The following is a 22,328-nucleotide window of genomic DNA, read 5'->3' on the forward strand; positions in this document are numbered from 1 at the left end:
TTGTGCATGCACCATTGTGGATGGGGTCAAGTCAGTGTTCTCTGGGGATAGAGTCAGGTTGTCAGGCTTAGTGGTGGGTGCTTTAACCTGCTGAGCCATCTCGACAGCCCTAATATTTTTTAAATTTATTTTTAAGGTCAGCAGACACAATAATGATTTTTATGATGGCGTGATCATTAGGGTTCTCCCCGCCCTCTGCCTGGCTTCTAGGGACCAGGTTCAGGTCTTGTTATTGCAAAGCAAGTGCATTACTGAACCAGCTCCTCCACTCAGCATTACCTCTTTAAAATATGAATCACATCATATCATTTCCCCCATTAAATTAGTTTTTGTTTCCCATTGCCCTTAGAATACAGTCAAACTGTTTGTTGTCGTTCCCAGGGCCCTGCCTCCTCTGAACCATCCGTCTTCCTGTTGTACTCAGTCTCTTCTTGTTCCCATGTGCTCCCCACCTCTTCCTGTTGTTAGTTCTTTCACTTCCTGTTCCTTCTGCCCACACTCCTCCAATCCCCACTCCCAGTTTCCTAAGAGGCTGACTCGTTTTCTTTCAGGTCTCAGCTGGGATCCTCCTTTGTCGGAGAGACTCGGCTGCATTCTCATCTCATAACCAGAATGAAAGGGTGTTGAAGTCATGTTAAAATACATTTGAAGCTCGGCGTGGTAGTGCTTGTCTGTAATCCCAGCATGTAGGAAATTGAGGCAAGAAGATCCTGAGTTCAAGGCCAGCCTGAATCATATAACAGGGGCTGAGTGTGGTGAGGCATTCCTATAATCTCATTCTTGGGAGGTAGAGACAGGAGAATCATAAGGTCAAAGCCAGTGTCAGTTACATAACAAGTTTGTGGCCAGCATAGTCTCATAATATTCTATGGCAAACAAAACACCCCCCAAAGGGGAAAAAGAACCCCAAAATAAAAACAAAAACTGGAGACAAACAACAAATACCAATCAAATAAACAGATTAAAAACAAACAAACAAACAAACTCCAACAAGTGAGATTAGAATATGAGCTTAAACCCTTCCTGTGTGACTTTAGACAAATTATATTACCTCTCTTAGTTTCCTTGCTGCCTCTGCCCAATAGCAATCCTGTTTGCCTCATAGAATATTCTCCAGGTTAAGACACAGCTTCCTGGCATATGTGTATTTAGTCTGCCTCAGAGCCACCATGAAGCCTCATTGTCTGTGCATGGAAGAGTTCTTTCAAGTTGCTGCCTGCTTCATGAAACTGGGTGTTGTTCCTGTGTGTGCACGGCCCATAAGTGAGGGTGTCATATTCCTGTGGTACATCCTTCTCAAGAGACACTTGCCTGGCTTGGAAGACACTTCTGGCTCAGTGTATGAGCTGTTGGACTGGGTGGGGCTCAGTATGACCACGTAGGTGTGTCAAGCACAGAGCTTTCACTGGGGAACAGAACACAGTCCCTGAGAGCTATGTGAGCAACCCTGGTGACACGTAGCTCCTGTCTTGTCAGATGGATTGGGATGCTCTGTCTAGACAGTCCCTTCCTTTGGGAAATCACAGTTGCTCTAGGTAGAGGCACTTGGTCTCCTGTTAAGAATACGAAATGAACTGGGTGGAAGCTGCTGTAAGGTTGTGTGGATTTATGAGGTAGTGTACAGGAAGGAGCTGCCTGTCACTCACACATGGGGGTCTCTGGCTAATGGTGGCAGCCTCCTCTTCCCCACATGCAGAGTCAATAGAACCCATGTGCTTGAGAAGGAAGAGGTTTAGTGATCAGACTTCCCAGGGCCACTGGTTCTATGATTCTGCTGCAGGATACCAGAGGGGACTGAAGGTAAGTTTAGAATATATTGGGAAGGAGCAAGCAAACTCTGTGAGACTTGCTTGCTTGGCATCATGGCCTAAGCTGTTTCCTCCTTGGGCTGCAGGAGTCTTTAAGGTGGGAATTAGATAGCCTAGGGTTAAAATCCTGATGCCAGTTAACATCAAAGCCATAGTTTTTTGTTCTCAGTAAAGTGGGGATAAAAGTGACTCCTATCCTATTTAATTGTTCTGATGATTACACGATAGAATATCATCAAAAAGCTTAGCTTGGTGCCAGGCACATAGCCAGTGTGCAGCTAGTGAACATTCTCTTCTCCCTCTTCTTTTTATTAGGGGAGGCAGTCCAGGGAGTTTAGTTTGATTTTTCCCACCCTGATGCTGAGAATTAAACCTATAGCCTCACAAGACACACGATTTTGTTTTGTTTTGAAATGGGGACTCACTCTGTGGCTCTGTCTGGTATTGAATCTGGCTCACAGCAGTCTTTCTTTCTCAGCTTTCTGATGTTGAGACTACAGGTGTGAGCCAACATTCAGGATTTAGTTTGCGGTCCTTCTCTCTGTCTCCTGGGACGCATGTATAGGCTGACCTCAAATTCACCTTGAACCACTGCTTTCTTACCTCTCCCCAAGTTCTAGGATTACAGGCATTTGTCACCATGCATGGATTATGTGATGTTAAGGATCCAACCCAGGGTTTCAGGCATCCTAGGTAAGCAGTCTACTAAGCAGAGGCTGCATCCCAAGCCCTGTAGTTTGTATTTGCAATGTGCTTAACTGTACTAAACTTTGGTCTTGGTACCCTGAAGAAGTTACTCAGCCTCTCCGAATTGGTGTTCTTTTCCATCACATGAAATTCACAGTTCCCATTCACACAGAGATGGATGCAAGCCTGTGCATCTCAGCCCGCGCCAAGTGCTTCGGATGCACACTTCCTTTCCCTCTGCTTCTCAACTTTGTGAAATCTGGTCCCTTCCCTTTAAGCTTGTTAAGATTCTCCACTAGCTTTGTATGCAGCTGTGGGCAGGCAGGCAGCTTTGGCAGAAGGAAAGAGGCGCCTTTAAAGAGAAGAAAAACGACCGTTTCATAATCTGTTGGCACAGATCTGCTGCAGCCACACCCTGTGCTCCGCAGGGTCCTGGGTCCTGTTGCAGTCAGCATGTGCCTTGCTCTAACCTAAATAATCCCAGAAAGCAGCTGCTGTGAAAGGCAGTACTGAATGCAGAATGTTTTTTTTTTTTTCTTTTCTTTTCTTTTTTTTTTCTTCTTCTTCTCTGCACTCTGGGAGGAAGCTGGCTCAGGGATTCTTAGCTGCAGAAGGAGGGGCATTCGGGCTTGGACTGCAGTCCTGCCTTGCAGCCAGGGGTTTTCTGGTTTTCATTAAAATTCTTGGGCTGTCTTTGGAGATTGCTCCATTGGATATGACTGTGCTGTAGCTGTGCGTGCTGTTCTCTCAGCTTCACCCCCATCAAATACCAGTGGCTCAGAGGAGGAGAGAATAAAAGGTGGGAGACACCCTGACAGAGGGGTTTGCTCAGGGGTCTTTGTGGAGGGGGACCCCTAAACTGTAAAGCTTGAGTTTGCTGAGTCCAAAATACATACAAGACAGCAGACAAGACCAAGCTGGGGGATGGGTGGGTTGCAGCCAGCTCTCGAGGGCAAACAGAGGTCTCAGTTAATGCTAATGGAATCAGTTTGACCTGATATTTCTTTGAAGGTGTCAATACCTTTGTGTGTGCCCAAAGGGGTCTGGGTCAGGGTTTGAACCAGTTCTGAGGGTACCAGGCTTTTTTAAATATTAATTTCTGGGTGCTGAGGGCATCTTACTTGGGAGTGAACCCTGTACCTGGGAAGCTGGGTGACCTGTGATTTTTCGGTTAACTTGCTCCGTGACCTTGTACGAGTTACGGTCCCAGCCTGGACTTGATAGTGTGCTTCTGAGGATTTGAGGAGACAAATTATGTAAAGCTCTTGGCAAATCCTATATTCTCAACCACCAGCTCGATTTGACCTGTCACTCCCTCTCTCCAAGCTGTATCCCAGTTCTGTCATCTGAAGCATTTGTTCAGCCTCCCTCCCAGCTTTATGACATTTATGAATTTGAGGCAAATGAATTCCCTGGGGCAAGCTGGAAGTCTTTTTACTGGAAAAATATATGAAGCAGTATTATTGGGTTTCCCAGGGAGAAGTTTAAGATGTCAGATAGTTCATCACTAGGTAACCTAGTGGAAGAAAAGAATTTTTCTTTAATCATTCTTGATGGATAGATTTCGAGAAAGCCATCTTAATTGATCTTGGTAATAAATATCCCCCAGTGATATCCCCAAAAGAGCATCCCTGAGGGGCTCATCTGCCTTCTTGTAAACTCCATTTCTAGGCTTTCCCATTGTAACTTTATCTGTAAACCCTGTGTTTTAGCTTCAGTGGATGGCTCACAAGAAAACCAAGTTAACCTGAAATGTAACACAGACTAAGGAATGCTTTTAAGCTCTAAGATTAAAATGAAAATGATGTATTTATCGTTCAGTTAATTAGATGGAAATTGTTGATTCCCTAAAAACAGTGTTTGTCCCCTCCTCCCCAGAAACAGTGAGTAGCCTGACTTTGTGGTCATCATTCCCTTGCTTTTCTTGGTGGCCTAACCAGACATGTTTGTATTACTTAAAATGTGCTGGTTTTTTTTTTTTTTTTTTTTTGGTGGTGGTGGTTTTGTTTTGTTTTGAACAGAAGCAAGCACAACCCTAATGGGTGTAAACCCTGGGTCAGTCTGGTTCTTAGCCCCTAGGGATTATGGGAGGTTCCAAGGAGACAGTAGGGAAACATGGAGAATAAGTTTGAGGGATATCAGATTGTGCACTGCTGGGGTATCCGAGGGTTATAATGTAGTCACAGAGTGGACCTCATTGCTCTATCATTTCTAGTTTCCCTGGCCTTCCTCCAGCTCTTAGCAAGTAGCTCAGAGTCAGACTCCTGTAAGTTAAAGTGAGTGCCATCCCTAAACCCAAACAGGCACCAAGGAGGAGGTGCACAGCTGTCTCTCAAGTCAAGAGCAGACAGCAATCTGCTCCCCAGTGTGCATTCTTTGTCAGGTTAAGGAAAGTATACAGTAGTACAGTAGTACCTAGCAACTGTCCTGATGTCACAGTGGACCCCTACAACCAGTCAAGCATCAGGGCTTAGATTTACTGGAGTCAAGGGGGAAGAGGACAGGTTGAGCAAGCAAACACATAAATTTGGAATGTAGGACATTGTGTTGGACAACCGGCTTGGTTTCTGAAACAAGTTAATGACAATTTTAAAAAAAAGAGTAAAGAATCAAGAATTATAACCAGACCTGGACTCAGTAGTGCACATCTGTAGCTTCTGGCACTCAGGAGGCTGAGGCAGAAAGACTGCTTGAGCTGAGGAATTCTGTGGTAGTAGTACAGTGAGACCCCATCTAAAAGAAAAAATATAACTGACAGAAGTATGTGAATCTTGCTTTGGTTTGGGATAGAGTATGAATTCATTTTCTGGGACTGCCATAACAAAACACTACAGGCTTGGGCAGCTTAAACAAAACCTTTTCTCTCAGTTCTGAAAGTAGGGAGACCAGTGTGAAGGTGCTTAGATATCAGTTTTCCCTGAAGCCTTTTTTTTTGTTTGTTTGTTTTTTGTTATATCCTTCTGAAATGGCTCTGTTTCTATGTCCTAGTCGCTGTAAAGATACCAATCAGATTGAGGCCGCTTTAACTTCCTTACTTCTTTAAAAGCACTGACCCCAATTATAGCTATGTTTTGATGTTTGGGAGTAGGTTAGTGCTTCAGTAAGAATTTGGGGGATTGCAACACAGTTCAGCTTATAACATATAATTCAGTTTTTAAGAAGGCATTTAAAAAAAATTTTGGAGGAATTTTACCACGGATTGCTAGGTCATGAATATAAGTTACTGGTATTTGTAGGGGTGATAATAGTATTTTGAAGGAGAGGTGATGTTAGATAAAGTGCTGAGAAGTGGAATTAAAGAATGTTTAAACGAGGATAAATGTAATAGATTAAGTTAGTATGCCAAATACTTGACAGTTGTTGAGTCTGGATAATGGGTATAAGAAGGGTCTCCTTTTGTATTTGAAATTTAGTAATCAGACTTATAAAACAGAACCATGACACAAGAAAGGACTGACTGCCAGTGGAGTGGCTGGTAGTGACCATCTTCAACATGCCTATACCACGAATGATTTCCAGCCAGATTGGCTTCTGTGTGTGGTAGTCATACTGGGGCCCTCCTGCCCTGGAACCTGTTCCTTGTCTATCACTTGATGAAGGACATCCTCTGGGAGCATCTTTTTTGTTTGTTTGTTTGTTTGTTTTTTTGTTTTTTTGAGACAGGGTTTCTCTGTGTAGCCCTGGCTGTCCTGGAACTCACTCTGTTAGACCAGGGTGGCCTCAAACTCAGAAATCCACCTGCCTCTGCCTCCCAAGTGCTGGGATTAAAGGCATGCGCCACCACCACCCGGCAGTGGGAGCATCTTTTAAGAAAGTGAGTGGAGTATGAATTCCTGTAATCCCTTGTGTTTGAAAGTGCTTTTAGACTTGATTTACCTTTTGCCTAGCACATTACTTACTTCTCCAGTTGCTGTGATAAAATACCCAACAAAGGTAACTAAAGGTAGGAAGGATTTATTGTGGCTTACCATCGGAGGGTACAATTTCTCACTGTAGAAAAGTCATAGTGAAAGGAGCCTTGGGCAGCTGAGCACACCATGTCAGGGGCCAGAAAGCCGAGGAAAACAAATGCTGGCATCCTGTTAGCTGTCTTTTTATTCCATCTGGAATCACAGCTTACTAGATGGTGTTGCTCACATTCAGGGTGGGTCTTTTGTCTTCGGTTAAACCTTTCTGGAAACATCCTTATAGACATCCCAGAAGTGTGTTTCCATGGTGATTCTCAACACAGTCGCTTGACAGTGAGGATGAGCCATCACACCTAGACATTGCAGACTGTGTTGGAAGTCATTTTCTTTTGCCTTTTAAAGATACTGCTCCATTGTCATCTTGCTGCTGTGGAGAAAAAAGTCCAAGGGGTTCTGGCTTCTCATTCATTGCATAGAGACTATTTGCTTTTTCCATGAATGACAGCTTATGGAAGGAATCTTTTCTTCATCTGTTGTTTTCTAAAATTTCATAAAATCTTTACAGTGGTTGGTGAACTGAATCACTTCAATATGACAGTCAGAATCCTTTAGTTTTTTGACGTCTTGTTGAGTTACATTGTTAGGTTATTTCTTTCATTTTTTTCTTCTCTTTGTGGGAAGTTTATTTTATTCAACTTCAGGCCTATTGGACCAGTCCACCAGAATGTTCATAGCTTCCCTCTCCTATCTTCCACATCTTTCTTTTGATTTTGTTTTATGCATTTCATCATGTTTATTTTCTAAATCTTTTATTGAGTTTAAGAGCTTTCTACGATTTTGTTGACACTTTCTAAGGACTCTTTTTATTCTCACAGTATTTTTTCTTTAACTGTCTGTTTATTTCATGGTTGCAAGGTTTTTAGATTTTTCTTGTGTATGAGTGTTTTGTATGCATGTACGTGTACCTGTATGTGGCTGGTGCCCCCACAGGCCAGAAGGGGGCATTGAATCCCTCAGAACTAAAGTTATAGATAGCTATGAGCCACTGTCTGCATACTGGGAGTTAAACTCAGGTCCTCCGTAGAAACAGCAAGCACTCTTAGCTCCTAAGCCATCTCTCCAGCCATCTCTAAGCCATTTATTATTATTATTATTATTATTATTATTATTATTATTATTATCATCATTATTATTATTATTAGTAGTAGTAGTATGCATTTTTGAGATAGGGTTTCTCTGTGTAGCTCTAGCTGCCTTGGAACTAGCTATGTAGACTGGGCTAGCCTTGAACTCACAGAGATCCACCTGCTTTTGCCTCCTAAGTGTTGGGAAAGCTTGCACCACCACTACCTGACTATTTAATTATTTTAATGAGAGTATTAGAGGCGTCTTTCCTTGTTTTCCATGTAGTACCTACTTTTTTTCCAAGGTGCTTTTCCTAAGAAGTTACTCTGAAATGTTGAAATGTGGCTGGCTGTGTTGCTCTGGAATAAGTGTGTGTGTGTGTGTGTGTGTGTGTGTGTGTGTGTGTGTGTGTGTGTCTGGGGATGTGGGAGTATCAAGATCTTGACATTATAGAAAGTGAAAGAATCCTCTCAGTAAAAACCTCTTAGAATATGATGTCATTTCTAAGAAATGACTAGACTAGACAAACTGATGGAGACTGCAAATAGATTAGTAACTGCCCAGAACTGGAGGCTGGAGAATTCAAAGTGACTGCAAATGGGGATAGGGTTTCTTAGGGAGAGAAAAGTGTTCTAAGATTGATTGTAATATACTTTTAAAATGTTGAATCCTATCTTTTAAAAGATCAATTGTGTGGTACATGAATTCTGTTTCAGTAAACCTATTTAAACATGTGGTCAAGAAAGTCCAAACTTAGGATACCGATTACTAGCTCCGGTCTAACTGCAGGGAGATTGCTATGGGTTCTTTGTGAGGACCCCTGATGTCAGCTTCTTCAGGTTTTCCTTGGCTGCTTCTAATTTTTTTTTTTTTTTTTTCAGAGTGAGATTGTACCTAACAGTGTGCTGATAGATAAGAGGAGTGGGGTGGGGGTGGGGGAGGCTAACCATTGTACCTTAGGTAGCTAAGGTAGCTCTAGTGGTGTGCTTCCTATCCTTTCTCTCTGGGGACTCCCAGGCCGAGACATGCTGCCTTCCTACTGTGGGAAATCCTGGTGATGTCAAAAGTAGAGAAGAGGAACAGCATTCTCTTTGCTCAGGTGTCCCATTGCCAGTTATGGATATCTTCGTTGCCTCTCTAGCCTTGACTCCTGTTCTCCAGAGTCATTTGGAGCAAATGCTAGACATCTGTATAGATGCTCCCCAGTGACTAGGCCTCCAGAGTTTGTCAGTGAGGAGGAAGCTGGAGAAGGATGTCCTTGAGCCGATTTCTTCTGTGGACCTAATCTTGGCATCCAAGCTACTGCTTGGGAGGAGAAGGGCCTGAGTCCTGTCCTTCATGAGGATTTGGGCATTTAAACAGCTGACTCTTGACTTTCCTGCAAACGTCTCAGTCATCTCAGGATTCAGATTTGCCCACCTCATCTCTTCCCAACTTTCCCAGATATGACACCATTCTCCTCTCTCATCTATGTCTGTACTTGCAAGATTTTGTTAGTAGAGGGGAGAAAAAGAACACTTTACAGAGTTTTTATGTAGTTTGGGGAATATGCAAAATTAGACACAGTTCTGTGAGCCACTTGACTCCTCATTTTTCCTTTCAGTCTTACCTCAGTGTATACTATTCGACTCTCCGACCCGATTTTATTTATTCCCATGTGGCCTTATTTGCCTGGGAGGCTTTCTGAGATCTTCAGGACACTGGGGAGTCTTCTTAGGTTCACATACTCTTGTAGCACAGTGAGGAGTCCCTGCTTTTCTGCCTCCTTGGCCTTTTATGCTCAGAGCCCATTTAGGGAATTGCCTGCCTGACCTTTGCTTGCCGCCCTGCAGTGTGCTCACTCGTCTGTCTGCTCCGTTGGCCTATGGATGGAGACTCGATCTCATTCTTCTCTGCATTGTGACTACAGTGCCTCATTGCCTGCACACATTTCTTAGCTGGATAATTCAGCATTGTGCTTGCAGGGTGGAACAGGCGAGTGTACAATGGGGCCTTTCCTTCTTATCGTTTAAAGGCATCCCCATGTGCTAAATATTAAACTGCAAAATGTGCTTTGTGGGCTTGTTATGAAACACCATTTTCTCTGTGTCCAAGTCTGATATTTTTTTTAACTCAGTCAGCAGGTTGGAGAAGAGGGAGGGAAAAGGGTAATTTCATGAATGTAACCATCCTAACAGGGACGTGCTGAACTTGGTCAGACAGGCAATCATCTCCCTCCTGTGATAGAAAGGTTGATGTCTACACTCCACTATCCTATAGAGAAGGGCATAATTTGTTCCACATTGACAGATGTAGTGTGTTTCTGTGCTTTTTCTCCTTGGACAAAACCTCAGGAGAGTTTTGGAAATCCCTGAATGCATTCTCAAAAAATCCAATGTTAGGGTCGTTTATCTGTGTGATGTCCTGTTCAAAATGAAAACGACATAACCATTAAAGGATAACAGCATGTTATCTCTCAAAGCATGTTCTCACAAATGTTAGACATCTCTCTCAGTAGGAAAGGTACAGGGTGCTGCCAGTGGGGCCCACTTGGAGTGCCAGCTAAGCAGTTGTAGTGTTCTTCAGACTTGACTGGGAGACTAGTAGGTAACTGGCTTTACTTTGCAGCTCAGAAGAAGCACAACTGGGGAACCAGCTCCTCTACTTCAGTCAATCTTTTTTTGGTCTAGTTCAATGCCACTCCCTCCAAGGTTTTCTTGTCTGTTCCCAGAGATGCTCCACCCTTTGCTCCTTGCATTGCACTGCCCCTACCTTGTGGGAAATCACATATTCCTCAGTCATGGTAGATTGCCTTCTTCCACTGCACTGGGTACTTTTGAGAGCCATCCCCCAAGTCCAGAGGACATTGGTGGGGATGGGCTTGGATTAGAGCCCAAGGAGCTTGGGAGCTCAAGACCCTTATTCCTTAGGCATATAGATAGGCAGCAGGCAGACTCCCAGTGAAGATTCCAGATCAATGTAGGGGGTGGATCCTGCACAGGAGACACTGGGAATATAAATTGAATATGTTCAAGACCTATGTAGACACTAAATATGTCAACTTAATCCCCATATGTATGTACACATATATGTTTGATCTATCTATCTATCTATCTATCTATCTATCTATCTATCTATCTATCTATCTATCTATCCATCCATCCAGTGTAAGTTAGAAGCAAGGCTAAAGAAGTTGAGGGTGTTGAGTTCAGGTTGAAAAGTTTTGGACTTGAGTTTAAAAACTGTGAGAAGCCACCATAGGGTTCTTTTAATAGAAGAGTGAATTGTCCAGCAGGTATTTTGATACCAAGCTATGAAAAATGAGTTTGAGTTGGGTAAGAACAGAGCTCTCCACAGTAGCACAGTGAAATAGGATGGAGTCTGTTATGGGGCTGTGGCCAATAGGGTATAGGCCTGTATACCCTTTTTTAAAATTAACTGACATGTCTCTGATCTCTTGCCTTTAACAAACCCCATGTGAAAGGTAGGCTTAGGAGTGACAGGAGTGACTTACTGGTAGAGAATGTTTTATGGAGATGGTGGCGTGCAGTTTCTTTAAAGACGTTTGACATCAGAGCACTTATATATTGTTGGTTTTGAAACTTTATTTGCCTGACTCCAGGAGTAGTCTATTGGGAGAAGATGTGATCCCAAAATGATTGCTATCAGATTCACTTGAGAGTATTTTTCTCATTCATTCATTCATTTTTAAGCTAGCGATTGAACCCAGAACCACGCACTTGTGAGACAAGTGCCTCAAAACTTTTAGTTATAAAAATTTCAGGGCTGGAAGTATAAACCAGTAACAGAGTTCTTGTCGAGCATGTATAAGACTCTGGGTTTAATCAAATGAGGGAAGGAAGAATACAAGGAAGAAAGGGAGGAAGGGAGAGACAAAGGGATGGGAAAGGAAGAAAATTTCAAAATTTAAATTTGAGACAGAGTCTCCCTGTGCAGCCCAAGAGAGTCTAAGACTTGCTATGTATACCAGCCTGTGGTCAAATGCCATCCATCTTCCCTCCTCAGCCTTTCCAGTGTTCTCATTATAGATATGCATCGTATCCAGGTGGGGGATGTTTTCACATAGTTAATTTAAAAAAATCTGTGTAGCTAAATGGAAGAAATCTTTGTAATAGTCTAAATTTCACTTCTGATTTTGGTAAGTTTTCCTGTCTTATTTTAAAGTTATAAAATAAGCATATTTATAAAAATGCAAAAATACAGAGAGAAACAACAACAACAGCAGCAACGACAAACACCTCAGTAAAAAGCGAAAGCCCTGTGTTTTAGGGCATGTTGGGCAGGGGTTAGAGTCTTATGATGTAGACCAGGCTGGCTTTGAACTCACAGAGATCTGCCTGCCTCTGCCTTGCAAGTGCTTAGATTAAAGGCATGTACCCCATCTCCAGGGTAAAACCCTGTCTTCTAAATGGAAGTTAGCAAAGAAGACTTTTAATCAGAACTCTTGGAAAGGAGTATAGCAAGTTTGCTTTATAGTTACATGGTACCAGCATTTCCTGGTGTGATATGGGGCAAATCTGTAACTGTCATTCTTATTTGAGATCAAATTACAAACTGCTTAGTTAAGGGTCTATAAATGTGTTGAACTATGTGCTTGGGACTATGGACAGCCTAATCCAATATATAGAATGTGATCTGCCTTAGTCTTGAGCTTCTTATTGGAGAAGATGGCATTTACAAAGTCATTAGAGCCAAGGAATTAATATTTATGGAGCCCTTCTAGTGCCAGGTACCATGGTGGGTGTTTTACCAAAGCACCTCACTAAATGCCCACTGGAGGCCTTGGGCTAGGTAATACTATTTCTACCTTCTAGATGGATGAGTCAAGCTTTGGTGAGTGACTTGCTCAGGACCCTCCTGCTAGTAAGAGGGACAGAGTTGAAATTCCAGCCCCCAATCCATCTGAATCTACTGCTAGGCTACCTCTCCTGCTGATGGTGGCCTATAAGTATCTTGGATTTCCTAAAGCACTCTTCTTTCCATTCTGATGCTTGAATAAGAGAGTAGTTTAAGATTTGTTGGGGCTGGAGAGATGGCTCCAAAGTTAAGAGTACTGATTGCTGTTCTAGAGGAGCCAGGTTCAATTCCAAGCACACACATGGCAGTCTGTAATTCCAAGATCTGACACCTTCACACAGACATATAAAGTAAAACACCAATGCACATAAAATTAAACAAATTATTAAAATAAAGATTTGATATGATTAAGAGCTAAAGGTGTGTGGTTCATATGACCTGGTCTTACGAAGTTTCAGAGGAGAGGCCAGGATGACTCGTCTTTGCCCTGAAAGCAGGAATAGCCAGAAACAGACCGTGGTGAGCTAAAGAGTGATGCACTTGGCAGCGTGGCCTTATGCTGCCATGTGACAAGCAGGTCAGGTATGAGAAGAGCTGCCTATGAAACACCACTTCCTAGAACATGAGGCCACTTGCAACCTAAGATAGTTAACAAAGAAAAATCCAAACTACCATGTGCTTTCATTTCCATCTTAGTCTTGTTCAATATATACTGGCATTAAAAAGTCTTTCTGATGCTTTCTTAAGCACCAGAGAATTAATTTCTCAGTTTTTCTACTGACATCGAAATGTGATTTTTCTGTGTCTCTCATCTCTCAGCCCTCCTCTGAACATAAAGTAGCAACAACTTCTGAGGGTCCCACAGTTAAACCCATGACATACTGCAAACATCAATGGTATTTGAAAACAAATTCAGTTATGGAAGTCTGTAATGAAGAACAGAGCCTGCTCACAGAGACGCAAGAAGGGGGATGTATGTTTTCATTGGCTCGCTCAGCCTTGCTGAAGATTCCTTCTGCTTTGTTGTGGTTATCTTCAGAGCCTGAGCTTGGGATCTTTCCCAAGAGCCCACTGTGTATACTAAAGTCGATGGTGTGGCTGCAAGAGAGTGCACTTGGGAGCAGAGCAGACCCGGCTCTTCTGTACCAGTTTACCTTAGGGTTTTTGTTTATTTAAACCTTAAGGACATTACTGACTTTTAAGTTTTACTATAAGGCCATTGCAATTTGTAGCTATATTTCTCTTTTCCACTCTTGGTAAATCTACTCTGGTGTAGAAAATTCTTAGTACCAAATAAGCATGCCCCAGTATTTCTCAACCAAGAATAAATCAACTCCTGGGAGTTCCTAAGACCTTTTCTAATTTTATCTCTCTTAAACTTTTCAAAGTAAATTCTTTTCTTAATTAAGAACCTATTGATATTATTATAGCCCTGGCCACGCCCAGCTCTACCTTTCTATGGCTTACTTCTGATATAAATTTCTAAGTTGCCCACAGGTTTGGCTTTGCTCCATCCTCACTCTGCTCATATCCTACTCTTTTACCAGAGCTTCCTTGTTTCTATTGCCCAGCAGTCTTCATGACAAATCTAAGGCCACTTCTTTTAGGTGTGTTTGCATTTATTTATTTACTTATTTATTTTATGTATACAAGTATGTTTTGTATACAGTATACAAGTACACTGTAGCTGTCTTCAACACACCAGAAGAGGGCATTGGATCTCATTACAGATGGTTGTGAGCCACCATGTGCTTGCTGGGAATTGAACTCAGGACCTCTGGAAGAGCAGCGAGTTCTCTTAAATGCTGAGCCATCTCTCCAGCCCATGTTTGTATTTATTGATTGGTTGTGTGTGTGTGTGTGTGTGTGTGTGTGTGTGTGTGTGTAGATATGCACACATGTCTGTAAAGGTCTGGGTTAAGATCAGTGCTTTCCTTAATTGTGTCCTTTTATTTATATATATGTATGTGTGTCTGCCTATATTACTTTATGTGCACAACATGTGGGATATTCAGTTGTGAAGCTACCATGTAGGTGCTGGGAATTGAAGTGGGTCTTCTGCAAGAACAGGAGGTGCTCTGAATTGCTGAGCCATCTTTCCAGCCCCTCCACCTTAGTTTGTGAGAAAGTCCCTTATTGGTCTGGAGTCTGCTGGTATGGCTTCTGCGTCTCCTTCTTTCTCCAGTGTTGAGATTGTAAGCATGTGTCACCATGCCTGGCTTATTTATACGTGTTCTTAGAATCAGGCTCAGGCCCAGATGTTTCCTGTCAAGCATTTATCTCACCTTCCCAGCCCTCTCGACAGCTTTGACAAGACTGAATCACTGCGGTTTTGGCCGCTTTACTTTCTGGGCCTCATTCTGTGTCTAAGGATTTTCAAGTGTGCATCCTGAGCGCCCCACTCCCTCCCCTTTCTAAACCTTCCCCTCACTTTTCTGCCTCATGTTCACAGTTGTCCTCTTCTAACCAGTCACTTAAATAACAAATACACAACTTTTGCTGATGGCCTTCTGCCTCCAAGTTTATCTGGAACAGGGAACTCATAAACTTGCCACTTGAGACTTGCTGTTCCAGGCTGCTCCCTTCAGTAAGCAGTTATCCTTAACTCCCTCCACACTCAAGCCAAAATATCCAGCTCTTACCTTTCAAACTTTTTTATTCTTCCTCATCTTCATTCAATCTTCCAGCAAATCTTATCTAGTCTTTAAAATCCTTTAAAATCCCTTCTTCTCTTCCAGACCACATTATCTTTCAGCTTGGATGCGTAGCCTCCTAACTTTTCTTAGTCTTTATACTTGAACATATAGCACAACACCCTCTCCTGTAGGACCTGGGAAACCCTTTTAAAATGTTAGTCTGGGGCAGGAGAGATAGCTCAGCCTTTAAGAGTACTGGCTGCAGGCCAGATGGTGGTGGTATACTGTGCCTTTAATCCTGGAACTTGGGATGCAGAGGCAGGCACAGAATTTCTGTGAGTTTGAGGCCACCCTGATCTACAGAGCAAGTTCCAGGATATCCAGGGCTACCTGGAGGAACCCTGCCTCGAAGAAAAACAGAAAAAGAATACTGGCTGCTCTTCCAGAGGACTGGAGTTCAGTTCCCAGCACCCACATCAAGTGGCTCACAACCACCTGTAACTTCAGCTCCAGGGAATCGGATGCAGTTTCCTGTCCTCTGCAAGCACCTGCACACTCATGCACCTACATACATGCAGGCACATAATCATATACACATACAAATAAACAATCAAAGTATTAAATGTTAATCTGTTTATGTCACCTTTGTTTTTTTAAAAAAACTATTTTATTTATTCTACCCTGTGTGTGTGGTGTGAGTGTTTGCCTGCATATGTATGTATGTGGACCCCGTGTGTGTCTGATGCCTGCAGAGAACAGATGAGGTCATTAGATTCCCCTGGAACTGGAGTTACAAACATATGTGAGCTGTTAAGTAGGTGCTGTAAACTGAGCCTGGGTCCTCTGTAAGAACAGCAAGTATTCTTAATTACTGAACTATTTCTCCAGTGTTGCCTTTTTTCCTGTCCTTTTCCCCTCCCTTCCTTCTCCTCTTCCTTCCTTCCTTCCTTCCTTCCTTCCTTCCTTCCTTCCTTCCTTCCTTTCCTCCCTCCCTCCCTCCCTCCCTTCCTTCCTTCCTTCCTTCCTTCCTTCCTTCCTTCCTTCTTCTCTGAAGACAGGGTTTCTTTATATAGCACTGGTTGTCCTAGAAATCACTTTGTAGAGCAGGCTGGCCTTGAACTCAGAGATCTGCCTGGCTCTACCTGCCAAGTGCTAGGATCAAAGATGTGTGCCACCACCTCCTGGGATGTGTCGTCTTTCTAAACCATTGCCTCTGATGGTTTCCCATTGGACTTGGAATGAAATTCCCATTGGACTTGGAATTTCATTCCAAGTCCTTGCCCTGGCCTTCTAAGATAAATGTGACACTATCTGTCTACTGTTCAGCCTCTGTTTTCAGCCTCTGTTTCTTCATTACATCCTCAGCTCCTGTGTTCAAGATAGGACACTGGGTTTTTGTTTGTTTGTTTGGGTTTTTTTTCAACATGCCAAGCTGACTGTCACTGTAGGGCCATTGTAGTAGCTAAATTCCCAATCTTTTGTGCTTTTTCTCTTCTTATTAGACATTTCATCTTGGATGTAGTCATTTTAGGGAGGTCTCTTACAACTCCTGAGAGTTCCGTAATTCTGTTTTATCCCACTTTAACGTGAGTGCCTGTTGCTGTGTGGTGTTTTCTTGCTCATTTATGCACATGCTTATTTTCCCATGTGGTTCTTGTTTTATTCTTGTGCTCCTTGGGAACAGCTACTGTGCCTGCTTATTCATTGCTACACCACCCCTGCTCCTGGGTCTATGACTGAACTGAATATTTTAGGTGCTCAGTGCAAATGTATGGGATGACTATTCTTGTCATCTGCAAAATGGAGAGGCCAATACTTAGGTCATGGAGTTGAAGATGGTTTACTTTGTTCAGTTTGATAGTACACATGAATTAAATATCTGTGTCTTATGCATTAACAATAAATAAGTAGAAGGGCTTGAGAGATGGCACATCAGTTACAAGGACTATCTGCTTTCCTGGAGGACTCAGGTTCAATTCCCAGCACCTACATGGTGACTTACAACTGTCTGTAACTTCTTCCAGGTGATCAAACAGCCTCTTCTGGTTTTTGTGGGGACCAAGCACACACATGGTATACAGACAAAACACATAGAATAAAATAAGAATTAAAAAAAATAAATAGAAATTACATTTTAAAGTAATTGAGTTGTTGTAGATTTAGTTTTTACACCAATGCTTAGTTCTTTCTTCTAGTTTGAGTCTTCTAGTATTTTAAGTAACTGGTACATTGTACAACATGTTCCTAGTTAGTTAGGATTATTTTTTGTCTTGGAAAAAGTGTTGATTGTTGACATTTGTTTTTATTTTCCCAAAGAAAAGTTTTATGTATTAACATACATACATACATACATAAGGGTATATTGTCTACATATACATCTGCATACTAGAAGAGGGCATCAGACAATGGTCAGCTGCTATATGGGTGCTGGGAATTGAACTCAGGATCTTCACGATAACAGCGAGTGCACCTAACTGCTAATCCATCTGTCTAGGGCCTACCCCACACCGAAGAAAGGTTTTAAAGAGCACTGTTTATTCACTAAGTGGTCAGCAGCAGCTAGTTTAGAATGAGTCCCATGTCACTTCTCCTTCCTCTCCCTATTACAGAGATACTGAATCATAATAAGGAATGGCTTTTTCCTGGGGAAGTCACATTTTCTTCTCTTTGGTTATATGATCTTTGCCAATTACCTCTCTTTGGATCAAGGGGTTTAACATCCTTATTCTGGTGTTTACTTTCTCAGAATAACATCCTTGGGTTTATGAATATTAGCCAATTTTTTCCTATTTACTGAATAAATATTTGCTTAGAGTCTATCAAAGTGCCAGGTTATACAAGTAGATATTCATACGGGCCTCTGTCTTAAGGCCTAGAGGAGAGAGCAAGTAGTAAACCAAGAAACAGAAGAAAATGTCGGTGTAGAACAGTGACTCTCAACCTTCCTAATGCTATGATTCTTTAAGAGTTTCTTATGTTGTGGTGACTCTGAACCATACAATTATTTTCCTTGCTATTTCATAACTGTAATTCTGCTACTGTTATGGCTCATAATGTAAATATCTGATATGCAGGATATCTGATACACAATTCCTATGAAAAGGCCATTCAACCCTCAAAGGGGTCACTACCCACAAGTTGAGAAGCACTGCCGCAGAACATAGAGGAAGCACAAAAGAGGGAGTGGCTAACTCACAGGAGAAGGGAACTTCAGAGGTCCTTCTCAGCAACAAACAACCAGAAGATGCCTTGGCAATTAAATGTGTGGTGGAATGAGCCCACCTCGGCCTACACCCTAGGAGCTTATTAGAGCTTGTGATCCCAGTGACAGCTGTGACATTAATACTGCAAGAAACAAAACCAGAGAGCTGTGCAGGAGCTGGGTTCTGTAGCCCTTGCTAGGAAGTTGGCATGTGCTAGGAAGTCTGGCAGTAGTAATAATAGCACAGTTCTACACATTTCCTGAGCATTTCTTGAATGCCAGGCTCTTTGGTAGGCACAGTTACAAGTAGGTATCATTACAATTCCTATTTGCAAATAAAGGAACATAGGGGCCATGGCCTGGAGAAGGTGTTTGTTGTGCAAAAATGATGACCTGCATTTCGATCTCCAGCTGAGAAAGCTGGGTGGAGAGCTATGCTCCTGTAACTCTAGCTTTGCAGGAGTGTTGGGGCCAGCCAGACAGATCTTGGGAACATGTTGGCCAGCTAGCCAAGACAAACACCAAGCTTCAGGTTTAGTGAGAGTCTATGTCTCAAAAAATCAGGCAGGAAATGATAAGAGGGAGATCTCCGAACTCAACCTCTGACCTTCACACATGCAGACATAGGTGAGCACACATGCACACACGTGCACATACACAAGCACACAAGCACACACACATGCATACAGACAAGTGCAGAGGTTGGGGCAGGGGATGATAAAAGAATAGAGATGCGCTCCTGACTCTAGCAGTTTGAATTTGAATTTAACATCCTCTCTTTCTCTCTCTCTCTCTCTCTCTCTCTCTCTCTCTCTCTCTCTCTCTCTCTCAGTCAGAGTACTGCATTTCCTCCTACAAATGACTTTGTGAAGGCAGCAGGGAACCCCAAGGGAGGGAGATTTGCAAGTCGCAATGACAGGATCAGATTAGTTCATTAGCAGGCTGTTGCAGAGTCACATTGCATCTTGTACAGGGGCTATTTCTAAAGGCAACATCACAGGCTACAAATGCCAAGTTCAGTTTCTCCCTGACTAGAGGAGTTGCTCTGTTGGTGGCATGCTGCATCTCAGCCAGTCCCACAAAACAGCTTTCCTCCATTGGAACAGAGGGCAGTGTTGTAGGCAGCCAGGCATACAGTAGATGAATAATAGGTTTCTGTTGTGGACACCCATTGTTTGCAAGCACAAAAGGTTCACACTCCTGCGGAAATGGATCTCCTCCATGGTGGCTGCACTCAAGAGTCCTCTCATTGCTCAGGCCACATTCATTTCAGGCCGGCAGATACCTTGCATTACAAGGTGTACACAAACACACACACACACATACTTGTGTGTGTGCACTTGCATGCATGCCCTCTTGTTTTTCTCTGTAGAAGAATTCTAAGGATGCAAGTTGCAAGTTAGGCCTATGTATCATCTGTGGTGCAAGCCACAGGCTGCACTGCACCCAACATCAACTGCAGGCAGAGGCAGATGGGGGAGGCAGGAGGAGAAGTCTGCAGCTGCTGCTTGCAGAGCAGTTTGTCTTGGGTGAAGGTCAGAGCAGGGGAGGTTAAGTATTATAGACAAACAAGCAATTGGATCTGTGCCCTTCAAGCTTCTTCTGATCTGAGCGTTTACTATGTCCATCTTTCTGCTTTCAGAGTCTTAAAAATTCCATCTGCTCACCAGCCACTTCGGCTTTAGTAACAATGCTTCTGCGATCCTGGCTTATGGACACTGATGCCATCTGCAGTGTTAGAAACATTGCTCAGTCTGTTTTGTCACAATGGCATACTTATTGTTTTGTTTAAAAAGCAAATATTATATGATGCCTCATTATAGACTTTGAAACAATCAACAGGATGTTTTCATTTAGGTCTTGTGTTAAGTTCCCTAGTTTTAAAAAATTGAAATAACTTTTATAATAACTTTTAAAATTGGTATTATTTTATTTTTATTTATGTGTATGTATGTGCCTCTGTGAGTGAATGTGTTGTTAGTGCTCCTGGAGGCCGGAAGAGGGCGTCAGGTCTCTTAGAGCTGGAGTTACAGGCAGTTGTTAGCCGCTTGATATGGGTGCTGAGAACCAAGTCAAGTCCCAGTCATGTCCTCTGTAAGAACAGTATATACTTTTTTTTTTTTTTTCAGGGTAGGGGGGTTGGTTTTCAGGATAGGGTTTCTCTGTGTAGCTCTGGCTATCTTCGAACCAGTTCTGTAGACCAGGCTGGCCTTGAATTCACAGAGATTTACCTGCCTCTGCCTCCCCAGTGCTGGGATTAAACCTGTGTGCCACCGTAGCCAGGCAAATAAACATCTTTTGTTTTAATTTATTTTTTACTTTATTTATTTGAATGTTGATGGCTTACTTGCATGAATATCTGTATACACATGTGTGCCTGGTGCCTGCAGAGGCCAGAAGAGGGCATTGGGTCTCTTGAAATAGGAATTACAGATGGTTTGAGCCATGATGGGAACTGAACCAGCGTCCTCCTCTAAAAGAGCAGCAAGTGCTCTTATTTTATTTATTTATTTTTGAGTCTGAGCTTCACTATGCAGCCATGGCTGGCCTGGAGGTCTTTGTGTAGAATAAGTAGGCTTGTCTCAGATTTACAGAATAGTTCATCAGCCCTTGCCTCCCAGAGTGCTGGAACTAAAGGTATGTGCCACCAAAGAGAAAAAAAAGAGATGAAGGGACATGTCATATGCTGACTGTGATTGCACTCCTATTGTCAATTTATTTTCCTGTTTAATTAACACTGGAAACACATGTCGTGTATGTAGTGTTACAAAAAGATGAACTTTAAAACATAACATGCCTGGCATCCCATATTCCAACACAGCATGTTTTGCTTTCAGAATTCCCTTGTTCGCACACATAATTCTAACAATGCAGCTCTGTGCATTAGTTTTTTTATTGTTCACATTATTTTATATTTCTACATAGTTTTCATAATTGGCATTTCTTTTTTTTATAGCAGTTTTTTTATTGGATATTTTATTTACATTTCAGATGCCATCCCCTTCCCCCAGTTTCCCTCCCTAGAAAACCCCTATCCCATGCCCCCTTTTCCTTTTTGCTTTTATACAATTTTTTTAAAAATGTTAATCAAAGGCTTCATAAGTTTGGTAATGCTCAATCAGAGGTGTAACCCAATACCCAACCTAGATATATCAACTATCTTTGAGTGGTGGAGACACGTGAACATCTGCCTCCATGTTCCCCCATCTCTTTCTCTCTCTCATCACCTAGCTTCTCCTCTCCTTCTCCTCCTCCTCTCCTTACTCCTTCTCTTTCTCTCACCTTAGCTCCTCCTACATATCACCCTTCCTGTTAAAATAAAACTTTTCTCTCAAAATACAGTTAGAGCATACATAATTGGCATTTCTAATGGCTGCCCTGCATAACTTGGTGTGAGTTCTATATGGACTAACCCTGCTTGGACATTTGTATTGCTTCCAGTTCTTTACTCTGTCAGCTAAGAGGCAATTCACATTTTTTTTTTTTTTTTTTTGTTGTTGTTGTTCAGTTAGCATTTCCCATTTGTTCAGTTTTTCCTCTAGAGTGAACTCCCAGTAGTGAATCCCAGAGTGAGAGGCATGCCAGCTGAGACTTTGGTTTTGGTTACACTGTGTTCTGGAGAGCCATTTGAATGTGAATGGGCACTAGCACTGTACTTGTTACCCACCCACCTGCACTTTTTTTTGTTTGTTTGTTTTTTTGTTTTTTGTTTTTTAATCACCATTGAGCCCCATGAAAGTTTAAGGATGCCCATCTTTTCTAATTAAGTCTCGTTTATTCAATGAGTCATCTTTTGAAGAAAACATGGGAGATATATAAATGTATAAACAAGAAAATAAGTGTTTCCCAATCTGAATGTTACCAGGGAAATCAGGGTTCCCTTCTGAATTTTTTTTTTTCTTTTCCCCATGAGACTCACTGAGGGGGCGGGATTCGAACTGGGAAAGCCGGGACACATCCACCCTCTGGTGGCGGGCACCAAAGCCGTGCACCACCGCACGCTTGCTTCCCTTCTGGATTCTTAATACTGGTAATAAAATAATTTAGAAATGGACTTGGGCGAAAAAAAAGCTCAAGAAAAGAAAAGTTTTATTAGAGTTTGAGAGGAAGAAGAAACCTACAGAGCTGGCAAGCTGTGCATCCTAGCTGCTGCCAGGAGGAGGGA

General features: G+C 42.4%; 1 protein-coding gene across 2 annotated transcripts in view; it reads left to right on the forward strand.

Annotated features, from left to right (window-relative positions):
• Rab30 (RAB30, member RAS oncogene family) overlaps window positions 1-22,328 on the forward strand; it is an 88,762-nt gene that overhangs the window by 32,287 nt on the left and 34,147 nt on the right. The window contains exon 1 of one of the 2 annotated variants that reach the window (XM_034515018.2): window positions 3,204-3,294. The exons of the other annotated variant lie outside the window; for it this stretch is intronic. The gene's annotated coding sequence lies outside the window, so the exon portion shown is untranslated. Of the gene's footprint in view, window positions 1-3,203; window positions 3,295-22,328 lie in introns of those variants that run through there. 2 annotated transcript variants of the gene reach the window in all.

Source organism: Arvicanthis niloticus, chromosome 1 (assembly GCF_011762505.2).
Source record: "Arvicanthis niloticus isolate mArvNil1 chromosome 1, mArvNil1.pat.X, whole genome shotgun sequence".
Classification (NCBI taxonomy): Eukaryota; Metazoa; Chordata; class Mammalia; order Rodentia; family Muridae; genus Arvicanthis; species Arvicanthis niloticus.